The sequence below is a fragment of the Mesoplodon densirostris genome, chromosome 17 (assembly GCF_025265405.1).
Source record: "Mesoplodon densirostris isolate mMesDen1 chromosome 17, mMesDen1 primary haplotype, whole genome shotgun sequence".
Lineage (NCBI taxonomy): Eukaryota > Metazoa > Chordata > Mammalia > Artiodactyla > Ziphiidae > Mesoplodon > Mesoplodon densirostris.
Window position 1 is genome coordinate 71,550,602 of NC_082677.1, and position 16,937 is coordinate 71,567,538.

Sequence of the window (16,937 nt, forward strand, 5' to 3'; positions counted from 1 at the left end):
TGGTCGATAATCTATAATATATAATCAGAATATAATTTATAACAAATGATCTGTCATATGATTATATATAATATACATATATAATGATCACCACAGAAATTTTATACATAAATGCTATATTTAATTTATATGCTTGTGCATATGTGAGTGTAAAGGTAAATGTATATGATGCTTATACATTCCAGTTGACCCAAATAGTTTTTGGATCTTTTGTGATTTTTTTGGAAAATCATTGAGTAATTTTTATAATCACATTCACCTGATGTTTACAAAAATATGCAACTTATCATTCTCCTTCCTCTTCCTCCCCACCCTCAGCAGAGTTAGGTAGATTAATCTTAACCACTCAGAGAGACGACATGTTGACCGAAATGAAGTTTGCATCAGTTCCCAGTGTTGCGCTCCTGGGTGTGGGTACAGAGGTAAAAGATAAGAAGGAAAGAAGCCTGAAATACTTGTTCACATGGAACAAAGGTCCAGTGTGCTCCTTCTTTTCTTTTTTTTCCTTAAACATCTTTATTGGAGTATAATTGCTTTACAATGGTGTGTTAGTTTCTGTTTTATAACAAAGTGAATCAGCTTTACATATACATATATCCCCATATCTCCTCCCTCTTGCGTCTCCCTCCCACCCTCCCTATCCCACCCCTGTAGGTGGTCACAAAGCACCGGGTAGGACAGGAATAAAGATGCAATGTGCTCTTTCTACCTCTCTCTACCTCTCTCTCTTTATCTTTTCTTTCTCTTCACTCCATCTGAACCTTGAAACACTAAACTCAGGATATAAAAGTATTGTAAATTATATTTATCACATTTATTTATGTCTACATGAACAAGGATCCTTTTCTGAACAGCAGTAATTTTGCCAAAATAACATTAGTGTCAGATTAAGTTTGTCATACGGTTTATTGAATCACATCACTAAAATGTCTCCTTGTACCTTCCTTTATTTTAGTGATTCAGGTCCCAGGCTGATAGGCCCAAAAATGAAAGGAAAAAAAATTAAAACAGAAAAGAGAACATAGCCTCTGACAGTCACAGAAATTTAGATCTATAAAAGTGAATATATAAAAAATTATAAACATACTGTTATTTCAATTTCAGTTAAGGAGAACATTATCGTTTTTCCATTTTCTATCTAACAATGTACTTCTTGTGGTGTCCTCACTTATGCCTGTAACAAACAAAACATTGTATAACATCTGTTCTGTAGGTGTATTCCAGAGGAGATAAATGGTGGTAAAGTGTGTTAGGTAATCATCTTTGCAAGGTGAAGGGATGTGGAGAGTTTAAATTAAGCCCATCCTGGTATGACGTCAGCTAGAACTCTAGAATCAGTACACCTTAGTTCAAGTGCCAGATTGCTAATTACCAAACTTATGAGCAAAAATAAATTCCCTTACCCTTTAAGTTTCCATTTCCTCTCTGCAAATTGTGGGAGATAAAGTACTGACCTCACGGGGTTGACATAGTAATGTTATTTTTACAATAATATCTCATATTGATAGAACATTATGAGTCAGGCACTATGCTGATGGCCTTAGGTAGATTCCCAAGAACTGGACATAAAGTACTTACTTAGAATAGTGTCTGACATATTAGCAGACGTTCAAAAACAACCATTAACATTTGTTTTATTTCCTTTAACATTGCATAAATCTGTATCTGAGCTGGAAGGATAATCGCTTTCCAGTGATGAGTTGTTCCATGGTAGACTTTACTTTCCTAACCACTTCCTAAAGAGTCTGGCAGAGTCTATTAGTGCAGTGGTCCCCAACCTTTTTTGCACCAGGGACTGGTTTCATGGAAGACAATTTTTCTATGACCCGGGGTGGGGGGAGGATGGTTCGGGCGGTAATGTGGGTGATGGGGAACAATGTGGAGCAGCAGATGAAGTTTCAATCACTCACCCAGCCACTCACCTCCTGCCGTGCGGTCCAGTTCCTAACGGGCCATGGACTGGAAGCGGTCTGCGGCCCGGGCGTTGGACACCCCATGTACCAGTGGACGAAGATGAAACATAGCTAGAAGTCTTTCTTCTGGGGAGGTTGCTGGATATGAGGCTCTGTCTGGAGTGATTGGATGCTTTGAAGAATGAGGATAAATCCTTAATTCTGAAAGGTTGTAGCCACCTCCAAAAGTATATAACATAATCTGAACACTTAGAGGAAGGAAGGGTGGGTCACACAACTGTTCACAGCCTATTTTAGACTCCTTAGCCAAAAGACAAATGAGGACATAATGGTCTCTGGATCCAGCGATAGTAAAACCCCCAGAGAATTAACAGATCAGACTGTTCCTAACCCATCTTCCTTACTACTTGGCTAACTTTAGAAAATCCAGTTATACACTAATTTTGCTTAACAAATTTATGTCACTGTCATGTTCAGAAGGCAAATCAGAGGATGATATGAGACAGGGTCAGAACTTGTAGCACTTAGGAAGCAAGAGAAAGGAATTTTATTTATTTATTTTCCAAGACTGATGACAAGCCAGCTAAAAGTTTTAAGCTTGGGAGGGTCGTGATACATTCCATGTGGTTTTCAAAGGGTACTTGGCTGCTAGACTGAGAGCACAGAGAAGGGGTAAGTGCTGAACAGAAGCCAGATAACAGGCTATGTTAACAGTTCAGGCAAGATATGGAAATGCCTTGGATGAGGTAGTAATAATAAAAATGGAAATGATGTGATGGGATATGTTAGTGAGATAGCTGACACTTCTTTGCATCCCAACATTCCTGGCCTGGTGGTGTAGAACATGAAAAAATAAATAAAAGGCCAGGAGCAACAACAAAGTTCTTGATTTTTAGCTTGAGCAACTTGTCCTACTTATGGAGATGTGGAAATCCAAGGAAGGAGACAATTTTGGAAATGTGAGAACTGAGTTTTGTTGTCACTGTTAAGATTGAGATACCTGTTAGATATTTGCATGAACCTAGAAGTGGGTGATTGGATGTGATTCTAGAGTTTGGGTTTAGAAATATTACTCAGAGATGTATTTGAGAATATTGAGTTGGAAACAGAATCTAGTTAACAGGAAAGTTGGGGTCAGATATAATTGGCATTTAAAGTCACGGGAATGAATGGAAACACCTAACATCAGAAAATATTTAATGGATGGCAGAGAACTCAGAATAGAACCTTGGGGAATGCCATCATTTACAGGTGAAGGTGTAAGAGGTATCAGCAAAGAAGAATGAGAGAAAAGTGTGTGAGAGGTAGAATGAAAGGCAAGAGAATGCAGTGCTCTGGATGCCAAGAGAGGAAAGGAAAGTGCAGCGATGTTTTGAGTATGCTGCTGAGATATTACTGAAGAAATGCTCAAAGGCCAGTGAATGTGGACATGTCTGGAAACCTGGGTAAGAGCAGTGTCAGTAAAGTGATGGGGCCCAAGTCTGTATTCAGTGGTAGAGAAACTGGAGGAATAACTATAGACAGCAATCTTAGGATGTTTTGTTGAGGAAAGGCATACAGAGTTGGATTGGGAATCATAAAAGAATGAGGTGGAGGTGTCCTTTATTTTATTTCAATTTTTAAGGATGGGGGACAGTGGGTCTTGCTTGTGGGATGATGAAAAGAATCTGATGGAGAGGAGGGAATGAGAGATGCAGAAGAGAAAATGCATCAGTGCAAAGAAAATTCTATGAGAAGGCAATATGGGATAGGATCTCTAGAATAAGGGAAGTAATGGGTCTCTGGTACAAGTAATAAAACCAAGTATAAAAAATATAACTTCAGAAGCAGATAGGCTGACAATTTTGGTGATCAGGTGATGAGGCTATTTTAACGGGTGCTTTAAATAAACAGTCTTTCCTACTTAAATGACTCTACAGAGAAAAGTAGGATTTTCCTGTGCATGACCCCAGGAGGCATTTCTAGGTGTCCCTACAAATCTGAGTTCTGAGCCTCCTTCCAACAGGCTTGGTATCCTGTTCAAGTTCATTTCTCCAGCAAGGAAGCTTCAGATGCAGGGAAACGGGTATTGCTAGCACTCTCCTAAATAGAAGCCTGATATCAGTGTTGGCTCCCCACTTAACAACTGTTCTCTTGGACAGCAACAGGGTGATGCAGCTCTTCTCCTGAAGCCTCCAGTCTCAGTGCCTTTAGGACTCTCTACAGGATGCCAGAACGTGGGAACAGTACACCTACTTAAACCTTGCTCTCGGGTTCCTGAGCCACGTGCTGCTTGCTGAAAGTCAGCAGGCAGACTGGTAGGGATACTGCTGTCTTGGTCCATGGCTAGGGGCTTAGGCTGGGTCATCCCAAGGGCTGGAGACATCCCCTAGGGGTGAGAGTAACTTATAAGGATGGACAATAATCAAGGGGCCACATGGCCATCTGTGGGCCACACTGCCCTTAAGTTAATGGGAGGAAACATCCCCCGGAGGTGATGGCGAGTCACTGTGAGTTCCGGATGGCTCAGAGGGTGAGTCACGTATTCTCAGGTGTTCACAGGATCCATAAGGCAGTAAAGCCTGTGATAAATCAGTTTCCATGAAAGGAGGTAATGGGGTGTTTGCATTATTCACCACACTCCGGAGTGGGTGGATCACTCAGAAATCCTGAAGTTCAAGGGAAACCTGGAGTGAGAAGGCTGCCAACCATTCTACCACGTGACTTCTCAGCACAAATGAGGAAGCCCTTCTTGAGACAAGCCGGGACCTGGGACTTGGGACCCTTTGCTGACATGCTTGTACTTGGACAATCGTTTCCTCGAGCTACAGAATACAAAGAAACTATAAGGGACTAAAAATAACTGCACATCTGCACAGTTGAGGCAAATTCTGGACAAGATACAAAAAAGACCAAAAAAGGAAAACTCCAACTGCCACTTCTGAAGAACTGGGAGAAAAAGCAGGGTACTGCACATGCTGCTGCACAAAATACCACCAAAGGGGTGGGCAAATCACCTAAGCCACCCTTCCAGCCTGACCCCCTGGACCCACCCCTACCCTCACCCCATATAAGGAATCAGCTCACCCCCGCTCGGGGACAAGCAAAGGAACCTGTTACTTGTTCTTGCTCCCCACTGCTGCAGCAGAGGACCCAATAAAGCCTTGCCTGAATTTTTTGTCTGGCCGCTAGTCAATTTCTATTGACTAAGGAGGCCAAGAACCCTGGCTGGTATCATTCTAAGCCTTAAGAAGGAGGATTGAAAGGTAAAAACAGTGTATCTGTAACTCCTTGGGAAGAGCTGTGAGCTGCCTCCCACGGGAAAACCTGAGTGGAAGGGAATCTCTGAATCAAGTGGACACAATCATGAGGTTGAGTAAAATCTGGGAGATGGAGAGAGGAATTCATTTAAAACCCTGATTGCCAGCGTAATGATCTGAATTCAGTAATCAGGTGCAGACGGCCATACCTACTTTATTCCTGAATCCGTTGCTGGTGGCTTCAGATTCATTCCAGCCTTTTGAGAAGCTCCCTGACAATTGGATGAGACCCTAAATGCCACATAGAACCCCTTTACTGAAGCTACTCAGAAACATGTGTCACAGACTCACGGTTCTATGTAAACTACAAGTGATGTAAACTGTGTCAGGAATGGAGTGCCCTGAACCCAGGTCTCTGAGTCTTTGCCGCAAGAATACAAGAGACAGAAACAAAGGGGGAGGAGAGAGGAGAAGGAGAAGGAAGGCGAGTGGGAGGCTTCATGAAACAGAAGCTGGCCGTGCCTGCTGACCAGACCTGTGGTGTGCCAGAATCTTTCCATGAGAGGCCGAGAGATGAAGGGTCCCACCGCTGCATCAGTCAACATTCCGCCCCTGAGTTCCTGCACAAAATGATGGTTGCTGACATTCCCCCTGAAGATTTTATGCAACAGATGGACTAAAACACATCACCTCTATTCTCAATGTATATAACATTGTATATATCAAATGCATGCTCATTGTATATTACTGTAACTTGTAACGCATCCATGCTTTCATGTATGTATTTATTTAGTTAGTTTGATAGAATTTAGTTTTAAATTTATTTTTTATTGAAGTATAGTTGATTTACCATATTTCAGGTTTACAGCAAAGTTATACATATGTGTATATGTCTTCTTTCTGAGATTCTTTTCCATTACAGGTTATTAACAAGATCCTGAGTATATTTCCCTGTGCTATGTAGTAGATCCTTGTTGTTTTTCTATTTTATATATAGTAGTGTGTATATGTTCATCCCAAATTCCAAATGTATCCCTCCCCCCAACCTTTTCCCTTTGGTAACCATATATTTAATCCTTACTAATTGTTTGGATAACACATCACAAGATTAGTTCTCTACAAACATACGTGACTAAAAGCATCATACTGTTTTGAAAGAGACCTAGGCCAGCAGTTGGAAACCTACAAATCTACTTCCAAAAATCCATCACCCAACTGTTCAGGACAGGGCAGCCACTGAGCCTTGGGCTCCTTTACAATAGTTGCCAGTGTCAGGGATCTGCCTCTACTGGATGGGACACAAAGGCGACTGATGCACCAAAGTCATCAGCATTGGAATTCCTCAACAGTGAGGTGTGCTTGTAGCTCTTGTGCTGCTTTAATTCATCTTGATTTCATGTGGTCATGTTTTCCTAACAATGCACCATCAGTTTATATTGTTTTACATCAATGAAGAGCTCAGAATTCCTGTCTTTGGAAATAAGTTGCAAACAGGACACATCATGTTGTTATTTTTCTTCATGAAAGTCAGTGAACGATTGTTTCCACTTTTAGTCCCAATAGTGAAGGTAGATTCCATTTTAGAGTAAAGGAAGACAAAAACTGCTCAGAGAGAGATAGAGATTGAGAGAGGCTGTCAATGGAATGTACATTGAATATACATGGAATATACTTTTATTTCACTGACTTTGGGTAGCTAAGTGGACAATGTTGGTTCTTCATTTAGGAGTACACTTACATTTATACTTTAATACTAAAGTACAGTAATCATAATGAATATGTGATAATAAATTAGCAGCATGTTTTTAAAGCCTATTTAATTTTAATTATAGGATAATACATGTCTGATATATTTTATTGACATATTAAAAAAAGATTTGACTTTTTTCTATATAGTACCAGTACTGGTGAGGCCTGTAATAAAAATGTGTTGAAATCAAATATATAAGTCAGTATAAAGGTTATGTTTTATTGGAAATGATATTTAGCACATAGACTAAAATTTTCTAGGGCTATTTAACAGAATTTGATATTGTTTCAATCATTTCTCTGAGCATCATTTTCTACATGAGTAGGATGAAATACTTGTACCTGATTCCCACAATCTTTTTTCTCCTATAGTGCACTATAATTATGTAGACATGTACCTCATCTCTCTCCTCAATCTCTCTTTTACTCTACATATATTAAGCCATATTTTAGTCATATTAATATAAATTATTTCAAAAGAGAAAGAAGTTAATCCAAATGTTTTTCAAAATCCTACTAATTAGAAAATAAGAACATACAGAGACAAATATCTTTAAGGAGAAGATGTTGAATCAAAAGAAAAAAAAATATGTGATAGAATAGCATACCCTTGTAAAGATGGAAAGTGGTTCCTTTATACACAAATGATCATCTCATTTATTACCCATAATACTGGTCTTGATTTTGGAACTCAAAGCAAACAAATCACAGTACACTTCAAAAGTTATTGACATTTAAGCAATAGATATTCAGTTGGACACATAGTGAGCAAATATCTTAAAAACGATGTCATGGACCATCCTACATTGTTGGTAGGAATGTAAATTGGCACAGCCACTATGGAGAACAGTATGGAAGTTCCTTAAAAAAACTAAAAATAAAGCTACCATATGATCCAGCTATCCCACTCCTGGGCATATATCCACAAAAGATGAAAATTCTAATTTGAAAAGCTCCATGCACCCCAATGTTCACAGCCACACTATTTACAGTAGCCAAGACACAGAAGCAACATAAATGTCCATCGACAGCTGAATGGATAAAGAAGATGTGATATATATATATATATATATATATATATATATATATATATATATACAATGGAATACTACTCAGCCATTAAAAGGAATGGAATAATGCCATTTGCAGCAACATGTATGACATGGATGGACATAGAGATTATCAATCTAAGTGAAGTAAGTCAGATATGATATCACTTATATGTGGACTTTAAAAAAATGATACGAATTAATGTATTTATAAAACAGAAATAGACTCTTAGACATAGAAAACGAATTTATGGTTACTAAAGGGGAAAAGGGGAAAGGATAAATTAGGAGTTTGGGATTAATAGATACCCACTACTATATATAGAATATTGGGTTGGCCAAAACATTCGTTTGGGTTTTTCTGTAAGGTGTTACAGAAGATAAACAACAAGGACCTACTATATAGCACAGGGAACTATATTCAATATCTTGTAACAACCTATAATTGGAAAAATGTGAAAAAGAATATATATATATATATATATATATAAAAAACTGAATCACTTTGCTGTACACCTAAAACTAACCCAACACTGTAAATCAACTATAATTAAATTTAAAAAATTAATTAATTTTTTTAAAAAGTGATTTCTTCTACTTTTGAAATTGCCTATTGATTTTTTCATTTACATTAGCTACCTAAACTACAGTCTTAGGCTTCTAAAAGGATCGTCAGTCCTAGGAGAGAACAAAATGAAGAAGTGTACCATCTTCATCTATTTTCTGATAACTTAAAAAAAATCAAAATTCTTAATTATGACCAAAATAAACCATGCACAAATGCTGAAAAGTCTATGCTGAGATGGGTTTTCTTGTACACAACTTAAGTAAGGATAAATAAGTTCAACTTTTTTGAAAAGTATATTGACAAGGTTCATGAATATCCTGAAATATTTCTACAAATGCAATTCATTCTTTAAATTCTGCAGTCTGAGTCAGAGAAAATATAAATAAGAAGCCAGAGGCTACAGGTGGTAAAGAGCAAGTTGCATTCACTCAGATTTCTGAATATTGTCGCTCACAGAGGGGACAGATAATTGTTCCCTTATATTGATATAATATTTACTACATCACTGAGGAAATGACAGTTATAACATTTAATTTTAATAAATAAAATATAAAGATTTTCTCCAAAACTCTTTTTAGGAGACAAATTCTGAACTTGAGTGTATGGACTTTATTACAATTATTTATTTCCATTTGTGGACTTTGCTGAATAAGAAATTCAGTGGTTTCTATGCCCTATGATAAAAGCCATATTTTATAAACTTTCTGAACATGAAAACATTTAATAAATATCAAGCTTTCATGATTCGATATTCTTAGTGAAAAAATTTAAACATTTTGAAGTATTAATCATGCAATAGAAAGAAGAAATCTTGGCAATTAATTTTCTTCAAGTTACATAGCTTGTATTCATTACTGGTCTACAGGGATTAGACATAACATATTTAGGGCTTCAGTGCACATTAAGGATGCTGACTCATTTTAAGAAGTTGACAAGCTTGCTCTAAAAATTCAAATGTAGAGATTCTATTTGTTTTATGTTATATATTATATGAATATGGCCATGTAAGTGTCATGCATATTTATTCCTAACATCAAAAGGCGTATCTTGATTTAGGTTAGATTCTCGGTTGGGTAGAATCTTCTTTTCTAGATACAGAAAGGTTTTGGGGAGTAAAGTGATTTTAAATAGGTTTTTGAATGCTGAAAATATGAAAGATCAATGTTTTCAAACATAGTGTCTTAAGAAAAATGAAATGAGAAAATACCAATGATATTAACTGGGCTAATTAGAAATCAGTGAATTTGAGCAATTGAATCAGAGGTTTAAGAGGAGACACAATAGCCTGGGGGTGATTCCCAGTAAAATGAATAAATACACCGTGTGAGCATAATGCTGGGAGACTTTCTGGCATTTTAATCAGCAGAACACAGACAATTGAAATGGACAGTTAGAAGGGCTCGTGAAGGAGGTACAAGAATAGGAGAAGTGATAGTATATTAACTAACGTTAAAAAGTTTAACCAGCACTTCGAGCGCTCAGAACCTCTTGACACATGATGCTTAATCAGTGATTCAAGAATTAGAGGATAATGTGGTCAAATATGTTTGGGGAATAGAGGAATAAACCAAACTAAAGTGACCCTCTGCTGTCTCCTGAGTGTGTCCTTTTCTCCATCTCTTCTGCCACTAACTTGGTGTAGACTCTCATCCTCTTTGACCTGACCTAAGATTGTGGCCTCCTAACTGGAATTCTCACTGCCAGATTTTCCCTCTTTAAGACACTACCCCCCTTCAGAGTGGTCTTTGCTATTTTATCATTTCTAAAACATGGACAAATCCATTATGTCCCATAGAATAACAAACAAATGTTCTCTTGGCCTAACGCTAATATCTAAATAAAATGTCAAATCACCAAGTATGGTCATGGGAACAGCTAGTCAACAGGACCCCACTTGAGACTCTGAGGGACCAGACATATAGAGATGGTGTCCTTATGTGCTTAGAATAAGTGGAAACAATGCCAAGTATGTTTGTGGGAAGGAGAGAAACAGCCATCTTTCTTCTTTGATTAAAAACTCAGAGGTCATTCTTTAACACTTTGGAGGACATCAATAATAAAACCAGCTAAAATTTATTGAGCATTACATACTGCCAGACACTAGGTGAACTCCTTTCTCTGGGCTATTTCAATTAATTCTGACAATAATCTTACGTGGTAGATGCCATTATGCACCCCATTTAACAATCAAGAGAACTGAGACACAGGAGCCTAAGCATCTTTCCTCTTAGGGAATCAAGCAAATGTTGCAGTCGGGATGTGAGGGGAAAAGATCTAACTCCAGAATCTGAATCACCACCTCCCAACCCATCTGTACACAGCGATTCAACCTAGTGTGTACCCCTTTCTTCCTACCTTCTTTCCCTCCTTCCTTCTCACAACCCACAACCAACCTTGACATCTCCCAGTGGGGAGCCTGAGTGCAGGACAAAGGAGGTACTTGACTGGCTGAGCTGGGACGGTCTCCAATAGGTGACACACTGGGCTTTGGATCAAAGCTGAATCAACACCTTAGCATGTTCAAAGCTGAATCAACACCTTAGCATATTCTAATTCTGGGGAATTACAGAAAAGCATCCTGGGAACAAAACAAAGCTACTCTTGGACCTTTGAGGCCATCAACCCACACAAGAATCTCTCACCTGCTAGCTTATTAAGCCTACTGATTAGCAAATATTTAAACCAATGCTTTCACACCCCAGCTTACTTATAGACAGACTATGCTTATTTATACTTGGGTAATTTTGAAAACTTTTTCTCAAAAATGAACAAAGTGAGATTTTATGTCAATAAAAATAACACAGTTTGGTTGACCAAGAATAAAATTTGAACTAAGAAAGAAAAATCAGAATTTGGAAAATTTGTCTTCACTATCATGAATTTGACAGCTTCGTCATACTTGAAGACTCTTCTGCTCAGTGGTGATACTCACAAATGTGATTTTTTTTGAATTGTGTAATGAAATGTGTCAACATTTGGAAGATGTAAATAATTGAGTGAACTAATACTTTCCAAATGGCCCCTGCATAATTACAAAAACATGCATGGTTAAAAGATTCATCTAAAGTGCCAGATAGATCAATGGATTTTAATGCATCACTGTATGAAGTATCTATTAATATGGTTTTAGTTTCAACTAACATGTAAAAAACCACCATTCATCACATTTTGATGTAGTATCAAAGAAAAATTTCCCCAACTATTTGAAATGACCACTAAAATACTACACATCTGTTTGAAGCTGGATTTTCATCATATAACTCAATCAAAACACATTGCTACAGATAGAATGTGAAACAAATGTGAGAATCCAGCTAACTTTAATTAAGCTTGACATTAAAGAGACTTGCAAATATTGAATGGAATTCCATCCTTCTCATTATTTTTTTAGTTCTTTTTGTGAAAATATTATATTGCTAATAACATCATATGGGTTTATTGTTATTTTATGTTAATTAATTTATAAAAAATTAAATGTTCTCAGTTTTAATTCTAATAAGGTCACGATTTTAGGGGTCTGTTCTCAATGATTTATTTATATAGTGTCAGAGAGTTCTGAGACCAAAAGTGAGAGAACAACTCTTCTGAAGTTCATAACAGAGGGAATTTAGTTGTCTCTACATTCATCAGAGCAGGCCCTCCTTCTGGCGCTAATGGAGACTTTGTGACCTGGGCAAACATCCTTGGGATGGACGGGCAGGATTTCTAAGAGAGAGAAAAGATTCTCTTAGCATCCCATACTGATCAAATTAATCCAACAGACAAATGGTTTATCATCTGATAACTCCCACATTCAAAGTCCATCTCTTTGGTAATTTTTCTATAGTTTTTCATTTCACAACTTATGAAACCTCTTTCTTTTTTAACAGTTTTTCCTCTTCATGAAATGCAACTGCATTATTGCACAAACTTTCAGTCAACTTGCACCTACTGATTTTGTGATTCTTTTTTCCTCATCACTAACAGCTGAGCTGAGATGTCCCTGTAGATTCTTTCTTTTCCTGGTATGTGACATTTTATCTACATTTGCTAAATGGAAATATCTAACATGTCTCAGTGATTCTGTACTACCTCCCATCTGTTGGGAGCTTTTCTTCTTTATCATATTTATTCTATTATTTCTTGGCGGGTTTTTAAAAACAATGCGAAAAACAGGTTTTGACAATTTAAAATTGATTTTTTCCAGCCATGTAGAGGGACTTTAGAAACTGTCTAGGCCAAGCTCTTTTATTTTCCAGATGCAAAGACTAGAGTCTAGGAGATCACATGACTAATCAGTGACAGAGTTGTGTTTCTGGCCAGTTGTCCTGCATGACCCCAGCTCCCCATGCAGAGGGCTTTTCATCACACCCCTTCTCTGGGGATGCTCCTGTGTCACTTATGCTCTGGCTTCACTTTAGTTCAAGGCCATGTCCTTCCTCAAATAGTGGAATGGACTTGATGGTAATATCATGACCTGCCATGGAAGTAGTGCAGCAGCTCCATTATCACATAGGCACAATAATCTTGCTATGTGCTATAGTTTATTCATTCACAGTTCGCCCTATAACATCAAATCCTAAGTGGATGAGGCCACCCAATCAGATGTCTAACTGTGACAATATATTTTGCCCCAAAGATCTGTTTGCCACTGAAGAGAGATTCAGAATGTCAGTATCTTCATTTTTAGCACAGTATAAGCTAGTCTTAGCAGTAAGTAAAGGAGAAAGGGAGCATCACAGAGAAGCAGTTATCAGAAGGGCAGGGGATTCAAGAACAGCACCTCTGTACTCAAACAGGAAAAAAAATTGGGGAGCAGATGATTAACTAGAAGGTTAATATTAAAGAAAAATATAACCTCAAACAGCAACAACAACAACAAAAAAAAAACAGTGACAAAACTGTTGCTGGTGTGGGAAAAGTACTCCAACAACAGTTCATTCAAGTAGGAATTGGACGGACAGCAGAGAAAGAGGATACAAAGAGATAATGGGGAAAAATGGAGCAGGCCCCTATGGTCCTGCCAAAGAATATGTTTAATCAGAGAATTGAGAAAATGTAGAAGCAAAAGAAAGAAGTCAAACAGGATAAATTAATAATAGCTTCATCATTAAGCAAAGTCAAGGACCTTAACTTCCTCCTCAAGGGCTATAGAAAATATTCTGAGCCATGTCCTGTGAGCTGTCTACAGACACTGAAACCCACACCAGGTGGAAGAAGTTATCTACACGATGACCAGACTCTAACCATGACATTAGCTGCCATAAATCTGAGAACTGGGACCAGAAAAACAGGAACAAACCAACCCTGGAACTGAAGACTATCTGTACTGAAAACAATCAAGATGATTCTGATCAGACCACTGATGACTAATTCCAAGAAGACTGTCAGAGCTGACTGTGCTGTTCCCACATATAACCCCCTCCCTACCCCCGTGAAACTCCCTTTTAAAAGTTCTTGCACACTGACCAACTGGCAGTGGAGTGGGTCTTTGGACATGAGTCTGCCCTCCCTCAGAATCTCCGACACTCCCACCCCACCCCCATTGCCAGCCTCCTCCAGAATAAAGCAAACTTTCCTTTCCACCAACCTTGCCTCTCGAGTATTGGCTTTAGAGCAGCGAGCAGCCAGACCCCACTTTCGGTAACAGGAGTATAGTGAGAAAAAGAATGAAGGGAGAAGCAAAGGCCACCACAAGGGAAGCAGGAATAAGTGCAGAGGATAGAACTGACTGCTGGTTTTTGCAGGTTTCTGGGAATAGCTGGATAGAAGAAGCTACCTTAGCTTGACAAGCAGAATTAGCAAAAACACCGGATCATCAAGACTTGTTACCAGTGGTGAGCTGTTTGCTATCTATATCCTGGTCTTTGTAGAGTGATTATGCGGATAAAGCATATCAAAGAGACTTGGGGCAACCATATTCATCACCCTCTCCTACGTGTAGAAAAAAGCGAAAAAGCATAATATTGCTCATTATCTATCCACTGCCCCTCCTAGTGTTCCTTGTGAAGCAGAAGCTTTGCAGGACACAGTGTTAAATTTCCCAGGCTGTTCAGAGTAAGTAAAGGAGCATGACTTAATGAAAGATGGGTCTGTACCAGCCCAGAGGGGTTCGTGGGGATGCAGACGGGTGCAAGACCATGGGAGGGTGAATCTTGATCTTAGTTCCCGTGGGGTAAGAGATATTTTGCTAAGAGCAAGTTTTTATGTGACACTTAGCAGAAGACTTCCCAGAGAAGAACACCACTTACCCAAATGTTCTCTCTCCAGCTTCTGTCAACTAATCAATGTACCTTAGCTCCAGGCTTTGGAGGAAAGATTCATGATCCCAGATTCATGATTCCCAGGTTAAGGAGAGTGGGAAGAGGCAGGTAGAAAGAAACCTATAGAGAGAGTCATTGTGGAGGAGAACTATGAACTCCTGCAAAAATGACTGGACTTCTGGACTGGACAGTCCCATTTTTTATACCTGATTTTGTCATTGTGACCTTAAAGGGTCTTCATATCCTCAATTATAAAATGGTAACTGTGTTAGTTTCTTGTGGCTTCTGTAAGAGAGTACCATAAAATAGATGATTTAAAACAACAAACATTAAATTGATATACACTGTAAATCAACTATACTCCAATAAAAATGTAGAAGAAAAAATTTTTTAATTTAAAAAACTAAAAAAAATAAAATAAAAGCAAAAATTAAAAAAAACAGAAATAAAACAAAACAAAAACACAAGCCAATGAACATTTATTGTCTCACAGTTTTGGATGCTAGAAGTCTGAGGTCAAGATGTTGTCAGGGTTAGTTCCTTCTGAGGGCAAATCTGTTCCATGCCTCTCCCCCATGGTTCCATGTTTCTGGTGATTTTCTGGCAATCTCATGTATCCCTTGGCTTGCAAATCCGTGACCCACATCTCTGCCTTCGTCTTTATGTAGTGTTCTCCCTGTGTGTGTTTCTGTGTCCAGATGTCCCCTTTTGTTAAAGACAACAATCATATTGGATGAGGGACCCAACCTCCTCCAGTATGAACTCATGTTAACTAGTTACATCTGCAGTGACCTTATTTCCAAATAAGGTCACGTTTTGAAAGGCCATGGTTAGGACTTCAACACGTGAATTTGGTGGAGAATGATCCAACCCATAGCAGTCATATCTCTCAGAATTTTGTGAGAATGAAATCAGGTGACACACACAAAGTACTTGGCATGGCCTTGGCAACACTATTAAAGGTCACTCAATGTGGGCTACTGCATGAACATTTATCTGTAAAATGGACTCACAGAAATTGACTTCTTAGTGTTTTCATTAAGATTTAATGTATAGATGTGTTATAAAACACTTATTAGTGTCTGGTGTATATTAGTGTTCTAGAAATGGTAGGTGTGATAGTGTAAAATGAGAAGCAAAAATAAAACAGATCTTTCTTTTTTTTATAAAGTATAGGCACATCAGCCAGTGACAAGTGGGGAAAAGGAGAAGGAATAGGTTCTAAGAGGCAAGAAATAGTTGATGAAGATCCTGACCTACAGCATCCCTGTGGGACAGAGTTAGTCCAGCACCACACAAGAAGCAGAGAGAATCCTTGTGTCCAGGTCTAAGCAGAAATCAGATCCAAAAGTATAAAATGGGGGCTTCCCTGGTGTCACAGTGGTTGAGAGTCCACTTGCCGATGCAGGGACACGGGTTTGTGCCCCGGTCCAGGAAGATCCCACATGCCGCAGAGTGGCTGGGCCCATGAGCCATGGCTGCTAAGCCTGTGCGTCCAGAGCCTGTGCTCCACAACGGGAGAGGACACAACAGTGAGAGGCCCACGTACCACAAAAAAAAAAAAAAAAAGTATAAAATGGGATGGTTAAAATATTTAATACATGTACTATTATTAGAAGCATGCATGCGTTGCCTCTAATCTATTCACCTACAAACTTCTTTTTGCTGGCATGGCACTAAGTTTTACAGTAAAATTAATTCTGGGCTTAACTGGCATGATAGAAATTGTCCCCACTTTTTCTTCCAGTGTCCTGAGTATGTTTTTTATTAATGAAGCAAGAACTTGAACCACCTATGTAAATTATGACTCAGGCCAAGGCCAGCTTAATTCTAAGCAGGCTAAGCCATGTGCACTGGCTTTTGGAGGCATATTTTAATTAAAGTACCAATTTATATTTTAGATGGATGGACTGAAAGTACCACGTGTCTCAAAGAGTCTGTCCACTTTTATCAGAATTCTGTTCACGGACTTGTGTTGTATGCCGTAATACTTTTCCTGATGTAAAAATGTCTGCTTCTTAAGCTCATTTGTGTGTTTTCTTTGAGGGTGATTTTGGTCAATGTATTCCATATGCTTATTACACAATTTTGGAAAATGTTATGTCTGAATATTTTACATATTTTGAATCGTCAATGTTTTTGTACCATGAATTGTCAGTTTTATACTCATTGAAAAA